At 44.9% G+C, this 15,905-nt stretch overlaps 1 protein-coding gene across 2 annotated transcripts in view; it reads left to right on the top strand.

Annotated features, from left to right (window-relative positions):
* Positions 1-15,905, top strand: part of LOC137094682 (signal-induced proliferation-associated 1-like protein 3) — a 161,487-nt gene continuing 145,582 nt past the window's right edge. Inside the window, exon 1 of one of the 2 annotated variants that reach the window (XM_067461886.1) lies at positions 1-161. The gene's annotated coding sequence lies outside the window, so the exon portion shown is untranslated. Of the gene's footprint in view, positions 162-4,008; positions 4,090-15,905 lie in introns of those variants that run through there. The other variant, XM_067461888.1, reaches the window with a different exon arrangement.

Here is a 15,905-nt window from a genome sequence, read left to right on the forward strand (position 1 = left end):
CCCCGCCCCCTTTCGAGAGCCTGTGTGTGAGAGAGAGAGAAGCAGTCAGGAGGAGAGAGAGGCAGGGAAGCGTTGCTGGTCCTCCCTTCCACTCGGCAGCGGCTTCTTCCGGTGTCCTCGCGCTGCGTTGGCTGAGCCTTCCTTCCGCAGGCGCGCGCCAGGTGAGTGAGCTCCCTCGTTCTATTTCCCCCCCCCCGCTGTGCCTTGCGACCGTTGGGAGAAACCATTCCTCCCATGGGGGAAAACGGGGGGGAAGTATATACAGAAATGCGTCTTTCTCCCTGAATGTAATTTATTTTAACCCTTCCTCTCTCATTTATTTCTGCCTCTCAAATCCTCTTCTTCCTCACCGCCTCCTGGTTGCCAATTTCCCCCTTGTCGTTATGGCTCCCTCCCTCCCCCTCCCCTCCTCCCGCCGCCTACTTTCACCGCCCCAGATTACTGCTGCTTTACGCAGAGTGGATTCTGGGAACTGTAGTCTCCTGGAGGAAGCGTTGCAAGGCTGTTGGATTGGATTCAAACGGATTTGATTCAAAGGCAGAGCCGGGCTAGCTTGGATCACAACGCGAAGGGATGGGGTGCCACCTTTGAGGCTCACCGAGCGAAGGATTACTCGATTAGTTATGGCCGGAGGGCATGGGAGAGACTACGACTCCCAGCAGCCCCCGCGCGAGCTCATTTTTCTCCTTTTTCCCTATTGGCTCCCCTGCTGGGCCTTCAGCATCCCTTGTGGGAAGAGGACGCCTGTGGCTTTGCTCCCTCTTGGGCCACTTCTACAGTGCCCTCTATTCCAGGATCTGGTCCCAGATTTTCTTCTTATCCCAGATTATCTGGCAGTGTAGACCAGGCATGGGCCAACTTGGGCCTTCCAGGTGTTTTGGACTTCAACTCCCATCATTCCCAAGAGCCTCAGGCCCTTTCCTTTTCTCATAGCATGGCTAGACCTTCTTTTAGCCCAAGCATGGGCCAACTTGGGCCTTCCAGGTGTTTTGGACTTCCAACTCCCACCATTCCTAACAGCCCCAGTCCCTTTCCTTTCTTCCTAGCATGACTAAACCTTGTTTTAGCCCAGGCATGAGCTAACTTGGACACTCCAGGTGTTTTGGACTTCAACTCCCACCATTCCCAACAGCCTCAGGCCCTTTCCTTTCCTCTTAGCATGGCTAGATCTTGTTTTAGCCCAGGTATGGGTCAACTTGGGCCTTCCAGGTGTTTTGGACTTCAACTCCCACCATTCGCAATAGCCTCAGGCCCTCTCCTTTCCTCATAGCATGGTTAGACCTTGTTTTAGCCCAGGCTCGGGCCAACTTGAGCCTTCCAGGTGTTTTGGACTTAAACTTAAGTGGCTGAACGGGGAAAGGAAGGGGCCTGAGGCTGTTAGGAATGGTGGGAGTTGAAGTCCAAAACACCTGCAGGGCTCAACCTTGCCCATGCCCGGTGTAAACTCATATAATCCAGTTGAAAGCAGAAAGTCTGGGATCAGATCCTGAAATATTGATCAGTGTAGATCCTGCCTGAGAAATCCTCAGTCATTTCTAGTCTATTTTTTTCCAATTAGGAGTGGGATTTGTTGTTCTTTTGAGGACAAGAAGTGGATAATATAAGTGAAGCCTATTCATTTTTGACATATATTTCTGCTGCTGTCACACTGCAGGAGTGAGCCAAACTGTGGCCACCCCTTTCCATAGTGGGAGGGATTGGAGAATGGACTATGGACAGGCTTTGGACTGAGTTGTTGGTCGCAGAATTTTGGATTTAGATATGGTTCACAGTGAATACTATTTTAAATAGATTTTAATTTAATTTTAATCTAATGTTTTGACTTATTATGTAATTGTTGTGTTTTACTATGTTTGTATGTGGGGGCATTGAATTGCTGCCAACTGTAAGCCACCCTGAGTCCCCCTGTGTGTGTTGAGAAAGGTGGGGTACAAATATTTGAAATAAATAAAATAATTGGATCTCCACACTTTTAGTGGCACCAAAGGAAGAAAGAAATGGAGGCTGCTGGGTCTGAGTCCAATCTTGGTTTTAGAAGGGCTATCTAGTCCAACTCAATTCTGTCAGGCAGAAGGGCACCATCCAAACCCTCCTAGTATTCATAGAGTTGGAAGAGACCTTGTGGACCATCCAGTCCAAACCCCTGCCAAGAAGCAGGAAAATCACATTCAAAGCACCTGACAGATGATCATCCAACCAGAGAAGGAGACCCCTCCAAGCTCTGAGGCAGCATACTTTGCTGTCAAACAGCTATTACCATCTTGAGGTTCTTCCCAATGTTTAGCTGGAATCTTTCCCCTGTATTGGATCTCAGCCTCTTGTATGCCGCACCGAGTCCTTCGGGAGATGGTAGCGGGTTATAAATAAAGGATTATTATTATTATTATTATTATTATTATTTGAATCCATTGCTCTATGTTGTTTTTATAATTTTTATTATTTCATGTACCGTTTATGTTATCTACTGCACTTGGAATGCCTTGTAAGCCACTCCGAGTCCCTTTTGGGAGATAGTGATTGGATATAAATAAAGTTTGTTGTTATTATTATTACTGTTACTACTACTACTATGTCCTGCTCTCTAGCAAAAACTGAGAAAACATGCCTCCTCAGTGTGACATCCTTTCCAATATTTAAGCATGGCAATTATGTTTCACCATTCTTCACTTCTCCAAACTTAATAGACACAGCTCCTTCTCATAGGAATTCGTGGCATTCAGACCTTTTGGTCGCACTTCTCGGGACACTATCCAGTTTGTCCATAACATTGAATTTTGGCGGTGAGAACTGAACACAAGGTTATTCCAGATGAGGTCTGGCCAAAGCAGAATAGAAACAGAATGGTGGCTTCCCTCAATCTAGATCAGTCATGGGCAAACTTCGGCCCTCTGTGTGTTTTGGAATTCAACTCCCACAATTCGTAACAGCCTCAGGCCCTTTCCCTTTTCCACTTATGCAGCTCAGAGAGAAAAGGAAAGGGCCTGATGCTGTTAGAAATTGTGGGAGTTGAAGTCCAAAACACCTGAGAGCTGAAGTTGGCCCGTACTTGATCTAGACATTGTGCTCCTATTGATGTTGATAATGGGATATGTGTTTTTAGTTGCACTGGAGCAATGGAGGAGGCCATAAAGCCATTGAGGAGCCTTCACCACTGTCCCTATATCCCAGGATCTGGTTGGAGATTGTTTATCCCAGGTTATCTGGCATTGGAGACGCATATATTCCAGTTTAAAACAGACTGGGATCAGATCCTGGGATAAAAGGCAGTGTGGAAGGGCCATGGGTCTGAGTAGCTGCTCTTGCTACTGAAAACTCCATCCCCATGAGAATAAGATCACTGGAAGATACGTCGGTATAGGAAAGGCCCTTCCACACAGCCCCAGAATATCAAGGCAGAAAATCCCACATTATCTGCTTTGAGCTTTTATATATGTGTTTATATTGTTATGTTGATTGTTTTAATTGCTGTTTTGTGAATGTATGGCATGGAATTGTGCCGGCCTGTCACCTGCCTTAAGTTGCCGTATGGCTGAGAAAGGTGGGCTATAAATATAATAAATAAATAAAATATATGGCAATGTAGTCTCGGATAACCCAGTTCAAAGCAGATATTGTGGGATTTTCTGCCTTGATATTCTGAGGTATAGGGCTGTGTGGAAGGTCCCGAAGCTGCAAGACTATGGCAGTACTTCAGCATGGTGTGCACTCTTTCTATCATCAGCTCAAGCCACTCATCCATTCGCATTGCTCACTTCTCTGCCTTGTTTTCTTCCATTATCCCGGGCAGATTTGAGGTGTGCGTTTGCATGCCTGGCTATGTGGGTGTTGGGATTGTGGAACCGAAGCTCTGCTTCTCCCCATTGGGAGCCTCTGCAGGGTTTAACTGACCTAATTTTGCAGACAATCGGCTATTCAGGCTGGGTCGGATATTGCCCGAGAGAATGTGTAGGGGTGCTTTGTTCCCAGTTAGGGTTTTGTTTTGCGTTCTCCAGCAGTGCCTATGTGGGGTGAGAGTGGTGGTAGAGAGGAGCTTGTCTTCAGACTTGATTTGCGTCGTGGAAGAGTGTTTTGACAGATAATTCTCCCCAGGTAGGTTTACACATGTTGCTGTCGGAGGCGTGGTGGGGGTTAATCTCTTGTGTAACCTTTGCATGGCCAAAGGTGCAGGGTTTCTCTCTGGCTGCAAGAAGAACAACGATTATTCTGATTACAGCCCCAGATTTGGCAGGAGCTTCCACTCCACGGTGACTTTGGCCAAGGTTTTATTATAATGGTCCTGAATCACTAACTACAAAGGGATACATTTGTGCTGTCGAGGGAACTTAGTGAAGAATGCACTCCTAATCTCCTTGGAGTGGACTTGCCAAAACATGACTCCTGGCAAGGCATTGGGTCCAAGACTAGTCTAGGTGATCGCCCCCCTTATCTTTCTTCTCTCTGTGGGTCAGATCTGCCAGTCAGACAGGAATCAAAGAGTCGGTGTTGTCAGAGAAGCTGAATCAGCTAAAAGGAAGCAGAACAGCCAAACTGACACTCAATGGGAAGATGTTAAACTCGCCAACTTTGCCTGGAGGTATTGGCTCTATTATACTGTGGAAAGAACAGCTGTGCGGTGAATGAGGGGAGGGGGAGGCAGCAGGCAATGACAGGGGGGATTTACAGCATTAGGGACAGGGGACACTCAGACACGGGCTTAATAACCCCCTTTTGTTTTTATGGACATGTTGGAACACAGCAGGCACTTGCCAGGAGAGGAAAGTGGCTCTTAGAGCAGGCAATGAAGGGCTTGGAAAATCCCCTGAGTGCCTGAGAAGATTGGGATTGTTTACCTTCCAAGGGACACAAATAATAGGGGCCTGATAAAGGCCTGTAAACCTGTGTTTGGGATCAGCAAACCTGTTAACTGATTTCCTATTATAGTGAGAAGAAGCAGAGATTGTGAGCTCAATGATAGCTTTGATTGGTTAGGCTTAAAATGTCCATAGACTAGATGCAACCTAATTTTTTTTTTTACAAAAAAGGCAGAGAAAAGCGAATGGGCCTGTCAGATGGAGGCTAATCCGATGAGCTTGAAGTGTGATGGATGTATTTGCATGGAATTATAAACCAGGACAGGCTGTGAATTCATATAGCCCATTTGCTTGGTTTGCCTCCTCCCTATAATATAATATATTGTATATACATATAATATTTATAATGTTATAATGTAATAAATACAGGACTACTACTAATAATATATTATAATTAGATATTTTACACTACATGTAATATTTCTAATATTACAATATAATGGTATAGTACAATACAGTAATATATAATACTGATATTGTACTATGCTAATCATATAATATAATGTATGTATATGTGTATCTATCTATCTATCTATCTTGTAAGCCGCTTTGGGGTGACAAGGGTGGCATATAAATGTCGTAAATAAATAGATAATAAATACTCAAATTTCTGTTGAGGAAAATGGTTTAGTAGATTGTCTCAACTCAGGATCCTGGCTTGTTGCTTCCCGCACTAGCCAGAATTCCAGACATGAATTTGTTTCTTGTTTTGGCTTTGGTATTAAGCCACAATGTCCATTTGGGATTTTGATTTATTTGGTGGTCATACTAAAAGGGAAGAAAAAATGGAAACGAATGAGAGCTCTGTATATTAGCATGCAACTCATGCACTGTAAGCTGGAATTTTGTTTTAGGACCTCATCACACCAGTGCAGTGGCTCTCAACCTGTGGGTCCCCAGGTGTTTTGGCCTACAATTCCCAGGAATCCCAGCCAGTTTACCAGCTGTTAGGATTTCTGGGAGTTGGTGGCCAAAACATCTGGGGACGCACAGGTTGAGAACCACTGCACTAGAGAATAAATGCACTTTAAATCCGGTTTCTGCCTCTTGCAGAATTCTGGGGTTTGTAGTTTAGTGAGGCTGTTAAAGGCTCCTCCCTAAACTACAAACCCCAGAATATTGCAGGAGGCAGCAACTCAATTTAAAGTGGTTCCATTCTCTAGTGTGATGAGGTCCTTATTGTTCCATGTGGACATTATTGTCCTTGGTGGTGCAGTGGGTTAAACCCTTGTGCCGGCAGGACTGCTGACCAAAAGATTGGTGGTTTGAATCCAGGAAATGGCATGAGCTTTCAGCTGTCAGCTCCAGTTTCTCATGTGGAGATATGAGAGAAGCCTCCCACAGGAAGGTCAAACATCTGGCCGTCCCCTGGGCAACATCCTTGCAGACTGCCTATTCTCTCACACCAGAAGTGAGTTGCAGTTTCTCAAGTTGCTCGTGACATGTAAAACATATGTTGATATAGCCAGGATGAGATTTGAAACCTGTTTACAAGTGACTGGGTGGCACCAAAATTACTCCAGATGTTTGCCTTTATGAACATGGTTCTGGTGGAGCCCCCGGTGGCACAATGGGTTAAACCCTTGTGCCGGCAGGACTGAAGACCGACAGGTCAGAGGTTCAAATCCAGGGAGAGCATGGATGAGCTCCTTCTTCAGCTCCAGCTCCCTATGCGGGGACATGAGAGAAGCCTCCCACAAGGATGGTAAACCATCAAAACATCCAGGCGTCCTCTGGGCAACGTCGTTGCAGCCTGCCAATTCTCTCACACCAGTAGTGACTTGCAGTTTCTCAGGTCACTCCTGACATGAAAAAAAATGGTTCTTTGAATGCCCTTGTTTTAAGATGTTTGTCAGAATTCATCTTCAGATGCTTAAAACATAGTGGATCAAATCAGATGACATGTGCTTTTTAAATATTTTGGTGGGAATGACCTGTGTTTCATTTTTGTTTGGGAACACCTGGAGGGTTTACATATCTATTGGTTGATCTGATGTGACAAACTTTTGAGCTGCTGTCTTAACATGTAGTTCATTTCAAGTCCTGTTGGAAATTGGGTGGCCTTTAAATGAAATTGCTGAGACCAAAGTGCAGATTTACCTCTGATAATCATGACCTAATCTCTATATTTTAAACTTCCATGGTAATGTTTATTGGCATATATGGTATTGCCGGCCTACGTGAATTTGGGTGTTAACTGTGTGCTGTAGTGATGCATTGTCCTTTGAATGGGTGGATCCATTTCGAAATGATAAATTTGGTCCAGCAAGAACCTCTTGTGAGTCCACAGGCTTCTGGACCTCTTTCTCAGCCCTTTATTTGGATGCTTCTGACTCTTCTATCACAATATCAACTTTTTCTTGTGTTATTAGTAAAATGGGTTCTAGTGCTTAAGATAGATTAGAGATGGCATATGAGAGCTAATGGAGCTACCTACTCAAAAGTTGACAGTTGACTAAATCATTTTGTATTTATGCCCTGATGTTAGCCAGAACACAGTTAACATTGCAACCTACTTCATTGGGTTGCTATGAGCTTTCTGGGCTGTATGGCCATTTTCCAGAAGGATTCTCTCCTGACGTTTCACCCACATCTGTGGCAGGCATCCTAAAAGGTTGTGAGGTTTGGAAACTAGGCAAGTGAGGTTTATATATCTGTGGAATGTCCATGGTGGGAGAAAGAACTCTTGTCTGCTTGAGGCAAGTGTGAATGTTGCAATTGGCTAGCTTGATTAGCATTTAATAAAGAGCAACACTCAACAAACAGGGGAATTCTAGACGCTGATGAAAAGGTAGTCTGTGTGCACTCAGAAGAAGACCTACAAACCACTCTAAACGACGCTAATGGAATTGTCAATTAGAACCGGCTATCCATTAGGATTAGGATTGTCTTCCAAGATTGGTGTGCTGGTGGTGGGTCCATAGGTGACTGTGGAGCCCTGTTCTCGGCATGTTCTCCTGCAGTGAGGGCATTGGTTTCCAGGTGGAAGGCGGTCCCAGTCAGGGTTGGCTTGACACGCCTTCCTCTTTTCACGTTTCTCTCTTTCGCCCTCCATTCATGCCTCTTCAAATTCTACAGCACTGCTGGTCACAGCTGACCCCCAGTTAGAGTGCTCAAGGGCCAGGGCTTCCCAGTTCTCATTGTCTATTCCACAGTTTTTAAGGTTGGCTTTGAGCCCAACTGGCTAACACCTCTCAACAAAGGATTCCCCCAGGCAGCAGCCAGCCAGGCTTTGAAGCTGCAAGGCCATTCAGAGCTAATCAATTTGCAACATTCACACTTGCCTCATGTAGACAAGAGTTCTTTCTCCCACTCTGGACATTATTCCACAGATATATAAATCTCCCTTGCTTACTTTCCAACAAACTTCACAACCTCTGAGGATGCCTGCCATCAATGTGGGCAAAACATCACGAGAGAATGCTTCTGGAACATGGCCATGCAGCCCAGAAAACTCACAACAAGCCAGTGATTCCGGTCCTGAAAGCCTTCGACAACAAACCTACTTCATTGTTTCCATTAGTTTCTTGCAGCCAGAAGTTGGGCATCTAATGAACATGAGATGTGCTCCTTTATCTGATGGTTGTGGGAGCACATATGGCTCCTTGCCACCTATGCAGACAACTCAACATGAGGGGCTTGAAAGCTTTACTTCGAGATCCCCAGCTGTCCCCATAAGGATGAAATTTTAATCCTAAAATCACCTAGCAGGGGTTCGCAAACAACATTATTCTTTTGAAGATGTCCCTCATGGCATTAGCGTCTGTGTGGGGAAGGTGTGTCTTCAAGTCCATTGAGTTCCAGCTTTTCAGCCTTCAGGCACGGCTTTGAGGGATTAAAGCATTGCTGCAGTGCAAAACATTCGGGAAAGGACTATGGCGACTGTAGGAAACATAGCTCTGGTTGTGTAGGATCCATCTGTTTTTCAGTCCATAATTTAGAGTGGCAGTTGGGGAGAGGTACAGTCATCTGCTGCAACTGATGTTATTGCCTCTGTGAGAATAATGTGGAAAATCATTAGGTTTGATGCACTCAAGAGCTCCTTGACAGCCCTAGCTACCTGGCAAGATTATACACATGGTACCCTCGTATGCATTCAAGTGCTGCAAGAGTGTGGGCTCATAAATGGGCATCCATGCAACACCAGGCATCCTCAAATTGTGGCCCTCCACCTTTTGGGCCTCCAAATCCCAGAAGCCCTAGCCAGCTTATTCAGTGGTCAGGAATTCTGGGATTTGGAGGCCTGAACAGCTGTTTGAGGATGCCTGTTTTACACTGTGGTGCAATGGGTTAAACCCTTGTGCCAGCAGGACTGAAACCTGACAGTAAGAGGTTCGAATCTGGGGAGAGCGTGGATGAGCTCCCTCTGTCAGCTCCAGCTCCCCATGCGGGGACATGATAAAAGCCTCCCACAAGGATGGTAAAACATCAAAACATCTGGGCGTCCTCTGGGCAACGTCCTTGCAGATGGCCAATTGCCTCACACCAGAAGTGACTTGCAGATTCTCAAGTCGCTCCTGACATGCACACACACAAAATCTGTTTGATTTTTCACTTTGTATTTTGCAATGTTTTATTTTATTTTTATGTTTTATTTATTTTATTGTGATGTTGTTTTTTGCTGTTCCATATTTATTTTGCAGTAAATATGTAAACCGCCCCAAGTCCCCTCTGGGGAGATGGTGGTGGGGTATAAATAAAGAGTATTATTATTATTGGTTTTGTGGACTGGAAAAATTCAAAAGTCCTTGATTGCACAAGTTCAAGAAAAATTAAGAATTATTGCTCAGCTCTGTTGAAACCTTGATGTTTTGTTATCTGCAGGATGCACTATTACACTATGGCTTCCTCTCCCCAGGTGTTAATGCAGAAATATCTTGTAGGTATTGTCGAAGGCTTTCATGGCCAGAATCACTGGGTTGTTGTAGGTTTTTTCGGGCTATAGGGCCGTGTTCTAGAGGCATTCACACTACCTCACTACCTCTGAGGATGCTTGCCATAGATGCAGGTGAAACGTCAGGAGGGAATGCCTCTAGAACATGGCCATGTAGCCCGAAAAAACCTACAACAACCCAGTCTTGTAGGTACATTTTCAAACCATCCCCTGATCAGGGCAAGCCTGCATATAAGAGGGGGGAAACACCAGAGTTTAAATGGGAGAGTTCTGTTTGATTTAAAAGTATACAAGTGACTCTCCAGGGGCAGTTGTCCTTAAACAAACAGCCACTCCCTGCAGTGCTTACCTGCCAAATATTCCCATTGCAGGCACCTGAGAGTGAAATAGGGGAGATGGTGCAAGATAAGATGCAAGTTCGTTAACGCACAAAATAGTTAAAACATTTGGAATGAACAGAATCTTCCCCACAATATTAGTGTAGACTGCTTTGTGGACACTTTAATAATAATAATAATAATAATAATAATAATAATAATAATAATTTGTGTTAAAAAACAAAGTATGGATTGTCGCTGTTGCAATCTCAGGCAACAGCAGGATTGACGAGAAACAACTGGAAAAGCTGACACAATATGAGGATTTAAAGATCGAACTGCAAAGACTGGCACAAGCCAGTCAAGGTGGTCCCAGTGGTGATCGGCACACTGGGTGCAGTGCCTAAAGACCTCGGTCTGCACTTAAACACAATCGGCACTGACAAAATTTGCCAGCTGCAAAAGGCCACCTTACTGGGATCTGCACACATTATTCGCCGATACATCACACAGTCCTAGACACTCAGGAAGTGTCTGACGTATGATCCAATATAATAGCCAGCAGAGTGATCTTGTCTACTGTGGACTCATCTTGTTGTGTTTCTAATAATAATAATAACAACAACAATACCTTTATTTTTGTATCCTGCCTCCATCTCCCCAAAGGGACTTGGGGCAGCTTACATGGGGACAAGCCCGATCAACATAGTTAAAATATAACACTAAAGTACGTAAAACAACATAATAAAACAATATAAAACAAATGTCAACATAACACAGTATTAAAACAACAATCGAGCAAACAACCAATGGCCTGAGTAAGAAACTGTTTCCGGGCTCGGGCGGGCGGGCTGGTGCAAATCAGTTGTGCGGACAAGGCTGATAGATAAAGTGCAAAAGCCTGCTGACATTATTAGGATTGGAGGGCAATATAAAATAGAGCACTGTGTCTCTAGGTAGGGAACAGTACTAAAGTTTTTTTCATGCCAGGAGTGACTTGAGAAATTGCAAGTTGCTTCTGGTGTGAGAGAATTGGCTTGTCTGCAAAGACATTGCCCAAGGGACGCCCAGATATTTTGATGTTTTACCATCCTTGTGGCAGGCTTCTCTCATGTCCCCGCATGGGGTGCTGGAGCTGACAGAGGGAGCTCATCTGCACTCTCAGATTCGAACCTTCAGTCCTGCCCGCACCGGGGGCTCCTGATAGTGCAAGGACTCAATTTTGGGTCATAGCTGGAGGCAAAATTTATCTGGGGAACTGTCTAATTGAAAGCACAATGGAACATCCATGTTTTGGTTGCCTGGTAAGACAAAGCATACCCAGCGAGGGCCCATTGCTCCAAGCTCTGTGAATTTGTACGATTTCCTTTAGAAGCTATCCCATTTTGGTATCCCTGCTACATCTTTTGACAACACATTCCCCAGCTTTACTGTGTGTGTTGTGTAAAGGAGGCTTTCTTTTTATCTGTGCCGAATCTCCCACCATGCAGGTTCAATAGATGACCCCAGGGTTAGGATATATGAGATATAAAATTCCATTTTCTTCACAACATGCATCAATATATACTTGTTTAGCAGACCTAGCTGAACGTAGCATTGAATGAAACTTGCAGAATAATCACAGGATGTCTTAAACCTACACCTGTCGATAAACTCTACAAGCTAGTGGCATTGCCCCCCCCCCCCCCCCCCCCACGTGCGACGGGAAGTTGCTGCTAAATGTGAGAGAAATCAGGTTATTTATTTATCGTGTCAGGAGCAAACCAAACATTTGTATTGCATTTTTAACAAACAAACAGACAAAACACAAAGTTTGCAAGCTTGGTAGTTGATTAAATGTCCTTTGACCAGTAGCTGGCCACTTGCAGTGCCTCTGGTGTTACTATAAGGTCCTCCATTATGCATGTAGCAGGGCTCGGGTTGCATTGCAGCAGGTGGATTGTGGTTTGCTCTTCCCCACACTCGCATGTTATGGATTCCACTTTGTGGCCCCATTTCTTAAGGTTGGCTCTGCATCCTGTGGTACCAGAGCGCAGTCTGTTCAGCGCCTTCCAAGTCCCCCAGTTTTCTGTGTGCCCAGGGGGGAGTCTCTCATTTGGTATCAGCCATTGATTGAGGTTCTGGGTTTGAGCCTGCCACTTTTGGACTCTCGCTTGCTGAGGTGTTCCAGCGAATGTCTCTGTAGAAATCAGGTTGAACACTGTGAAAGCCACCCACAGCATGGCTATTACCCTCCTCCCAGTAGACTCAAATCAAGGAAAAGCTTTATGAGAACGACCACTCCTCTTGGCATCCCCCCAGCAACAGCAAGGGTATCCCTCTGGGCAGCTAAACCAGGAAATCCCAACTGGATGGGCCCCCACGTGAGTCTTCCTCCAGGAGCAAACCAAGAATGGGCAACTTGGAAGTCCCTCAACAGACTCAGAAGTGGAGTGGGCAGATCAAAAGGCAACCTGGCAAAATGGCACGACCTAAAGGAATCCCACGCCTTTTGTGACTGTGGAGCAGAATAGACAACTCCGCATCTATATGCTTGTCCACTATGACCTGCCTCATGTAGAGAGGAAGAATTGTTGGAGGCTACAGACAATGCCATTGCTGTTGCCCGTTTTTGGTCAAAAGATAGTTAGCTACCTGTGCTCCTATTTTTTTATCATTTTTATACTAATTTATTCAATGCTTTTGATACGAAATAATAAGCAGACCTAGCAGTGCCGATATTTCATAGTTGGGGATGGGGAGCCCTGCTTTTGGGATGTAATTTTTGGCAGAGCTGCTGATTGACAAAACAGAGGATAAAACCAGTCTTTAGAATAGGCACCTGGAAATGAATTATGCTTTGTGTAGTACACAGGAGATGGGAAATCCCCACTAGTAATAATTGTAGGCATATAACAAAACACAAATAATAATTGTGAGGGAAGGTGCGGGCCAACAAATCCATCTTTGCGCTGTCCTGGTAGCGCCCTTGGCCTGTGGCCGCTGGCAAATCGGCAACATCCTTAGCCGTGTGCCAGCTTTGTCCTCTTCTCTGCATGTGTCTTCATCTGTCTGTTCCGTTCAGACTCCATTACTGTACCATCTGGGCAGTTTTGTCCCAAGGATTCAGCTTCCTGCTCAAGGCAATTGAGTGAATCTGATAGAGCAGGGATTTGCTACAGGTTCTTTGTAAGGTGGGTCACCTTTCCTTCTGTCCAGTAGGCCTTCTTCTAGGAATTAGCTTTGAAAGCTTCCATCTTTGGCATGGAAAAGACTTAGAGTTTGACTGTGACGGGTGAGTAGTTGAATCCAGAATCTGTCTTTGGATTGTTGTTGTCGTTTGTGTGTTTTTGAAGGCATGGAAGGGAGCAATATGTGGCAGGTTCTTGGAAGAACTGGTTGAGGCCAGATTTCCAGGTTGTTTTGCTGATGAGCAGTCATTTTTGCAAGTTGGGCCTCTCACCTCTTACACTGAGGCAAGGGTTTGTCCCCTGCAAAGGTAAAGCTGTCAGCAAAAAGCAGGAACGTCTGAGGGAGAATTTACCTGAAGTTCAGGATTTGTGGAGACGTTTCTCCCACTGTTTATTGCCTTTTGTGCCGGTGGTGACTTTCTCCTTCACTCAGTGAGCTGGCTGAAGTAATGACTCTAATAATGATAGAGATCTTGTGTTGCTAGTTGGTATATTCAGCAAACAGATTAGCCCTCTGCCCCTGCAGTCTAGATGAAGAGACACCAGAAGTTCCAGTTGGTCTGGTAAGGTCCCCCTTAAGCTTTGCCATCTCTATCTTGGAGCAAAAGATGAAGACTAGTCAGCCTATGACTCTTTTTCCTTCCTCATAGATGCAATTTTGACCCAATTGGATGAAATTAGATCTTGACTTATTAAAACCAGTTCAGTTTAGCCACAATACATTTGTTTATTTGTATTTATTTGTATTTAAGGACATTTAATAGATTGCCAAGTTTTTAAACTTTGTGTTTTCTCAAATACATTACAAATGTACCATTGGATCACTCCTGACACGATAAATAAATAATTTTATTTATTTACTTCATTTGTATACCTCTTTTCTCACCATGGGGTGAGGAACCCCCAGTAGCGCAATGGGCTAGTTAAAACCTTAGGCTAGCAGGACTGAAGACCGACAGGTCAGAGGATCGAATCCAGAGAGAATGCGGATGAGCTCCCTCTGTTAGCTCAAGCTCCCCATGTGCGGACATGAGAAAAGCCTCCCACAAGGATGGTAAAACATCAAAACATCCGTACGTCACCTGGGCAACATCCTTGCAAACGGAAAATTCTCTCACATCAGAAGCGACTTGCAATTTCTCAAATTGCAGCGCATATGAGCTCCCTCTGTCAGTTCCAGCTCCCCATGCCGGGACATGAGAGAAGCCTCCCATAAGGATGGTAAAACATCTGGGTGCTCCCTGGGCAACGTCCTTGCAGACGGCCATTCCCTCTCACACCAGAACCAACTTGGAGTTTTTCAAGTTCCTCCTGAAGCGGAAAATGGTTCCAGTACAGCTTACCTGTCCAAACGTATCTCTCCTTATGTCCAAATGTATCTCTCCAGTTCTCTCACACCAGAAGCGACTTAAAGGTAAAGGTTTTCCATTGACATTATGTCCAGTTGTGTCCGACTCTGGGGTGTGGTGCTCATCTCCATTTCTAAGCCGAAGAGCCGGCGTTGTCCGCAGACACCTCCAAGGTCATGTGGCCGGCATGGCTGCATGGAGCGCCATTACCTTCCCACCGGAGCGGTACCTATTGATGTCCTCACATTTGCATGTTTTCAAACTGCTAGGTTGGCAGAAGCTGGGGTTGACAGCAGAAGCTCATGCCGCTCCCCAGATTTGAACCTGCAACCTTTCGGTCAACAAGCTTAGCAGCTCAGCAATTTAACTCACTGAGCCACCAAGGGCTCCTCCAGAAGTGACTTGCAGTTTCTCAAGTCACTCCTGACAAAAAACAAACAAACTGGGGGGGGGGGGACTTAAAGTGGTTTCCAACATATTTATCTCAAACTTTAATGCTCAACATACATATTTGTTGGCCTTTTAATGCAGAGGTGGGCATATGCATTCCTTATCTGTTTTCTATAAGTGACTGTTTTCTATAATTTCTTTGGCAAGCTGTTGAGGAAGAAGGTGTAAGCCTGTTAACTTTTGATTAGCTTCACACCTAGCAGTGATTTGAACAATGCTGCACTTTAGCCTGCAAAATATTATCTGCAGAAGAGGTGAACCTGACCCCTGCTTAAGATGTTGCAGGATTCCTTTTATTGCTAAAGCTGGCATTATGGTTGTCTTGGCAGGTAAAGTGTGGGAGTTGGTAGGCTGTCAAGATGTGAGCTTCAGGGTGCTGGTTCTGTGGCTCTGATGCCTTGTTTCCCAGTGCTTTGCAAGCTGTTCTCTACATGGACTGTTGCTTCTTGCAAATTCCACCGTCTGTTCCTAGAGCAAATCTTTGCTGGCATACTTTAACTGAGCTTGTAGGATTTGAATCTGGATGTCTGAACAAAATATGTGAGGCTCGCACAGTGTTTATCAACCTTCCTAATACTGCAACCCCTTAATACAGTTCCTCATGTTGTGGTGACCCCCAACCATAACATTACTTTTGTTGCTACCTCATAACTGTAATTTTGCTACTGTTGTGAATCGTAGTGTAAATATCTGATATGCAGGATGTATTCACTGGACCAAATTTGGCACAAATACCTGATGTGCCCAAATTTGAATACTGCTGGGGTTGGGGAAGAGGGAATTGATTTTGTCATTTGGGAGTTGTAGTTGCTGGGATTTATAGTTCACCTACAAGCAAAGAGCATTCCGATCTACAACAACGATGAAATTGAACC

Source organism: Anolis sagrei, chromosome Y (genome assembly GCF_037176765.1).
Source record: "Anolis sagrei isolate rAnoSag1 chromosome Y, rAnoSag1.mat, whole genome shotgun sequence".
Taxonomy (NCBI): domain Eukaryota; kingdom Metazoa; phylum Chordata; class Lepidosauria; order Squamata; family Dactyloidae; genus Anolis; species Anolis sagrei.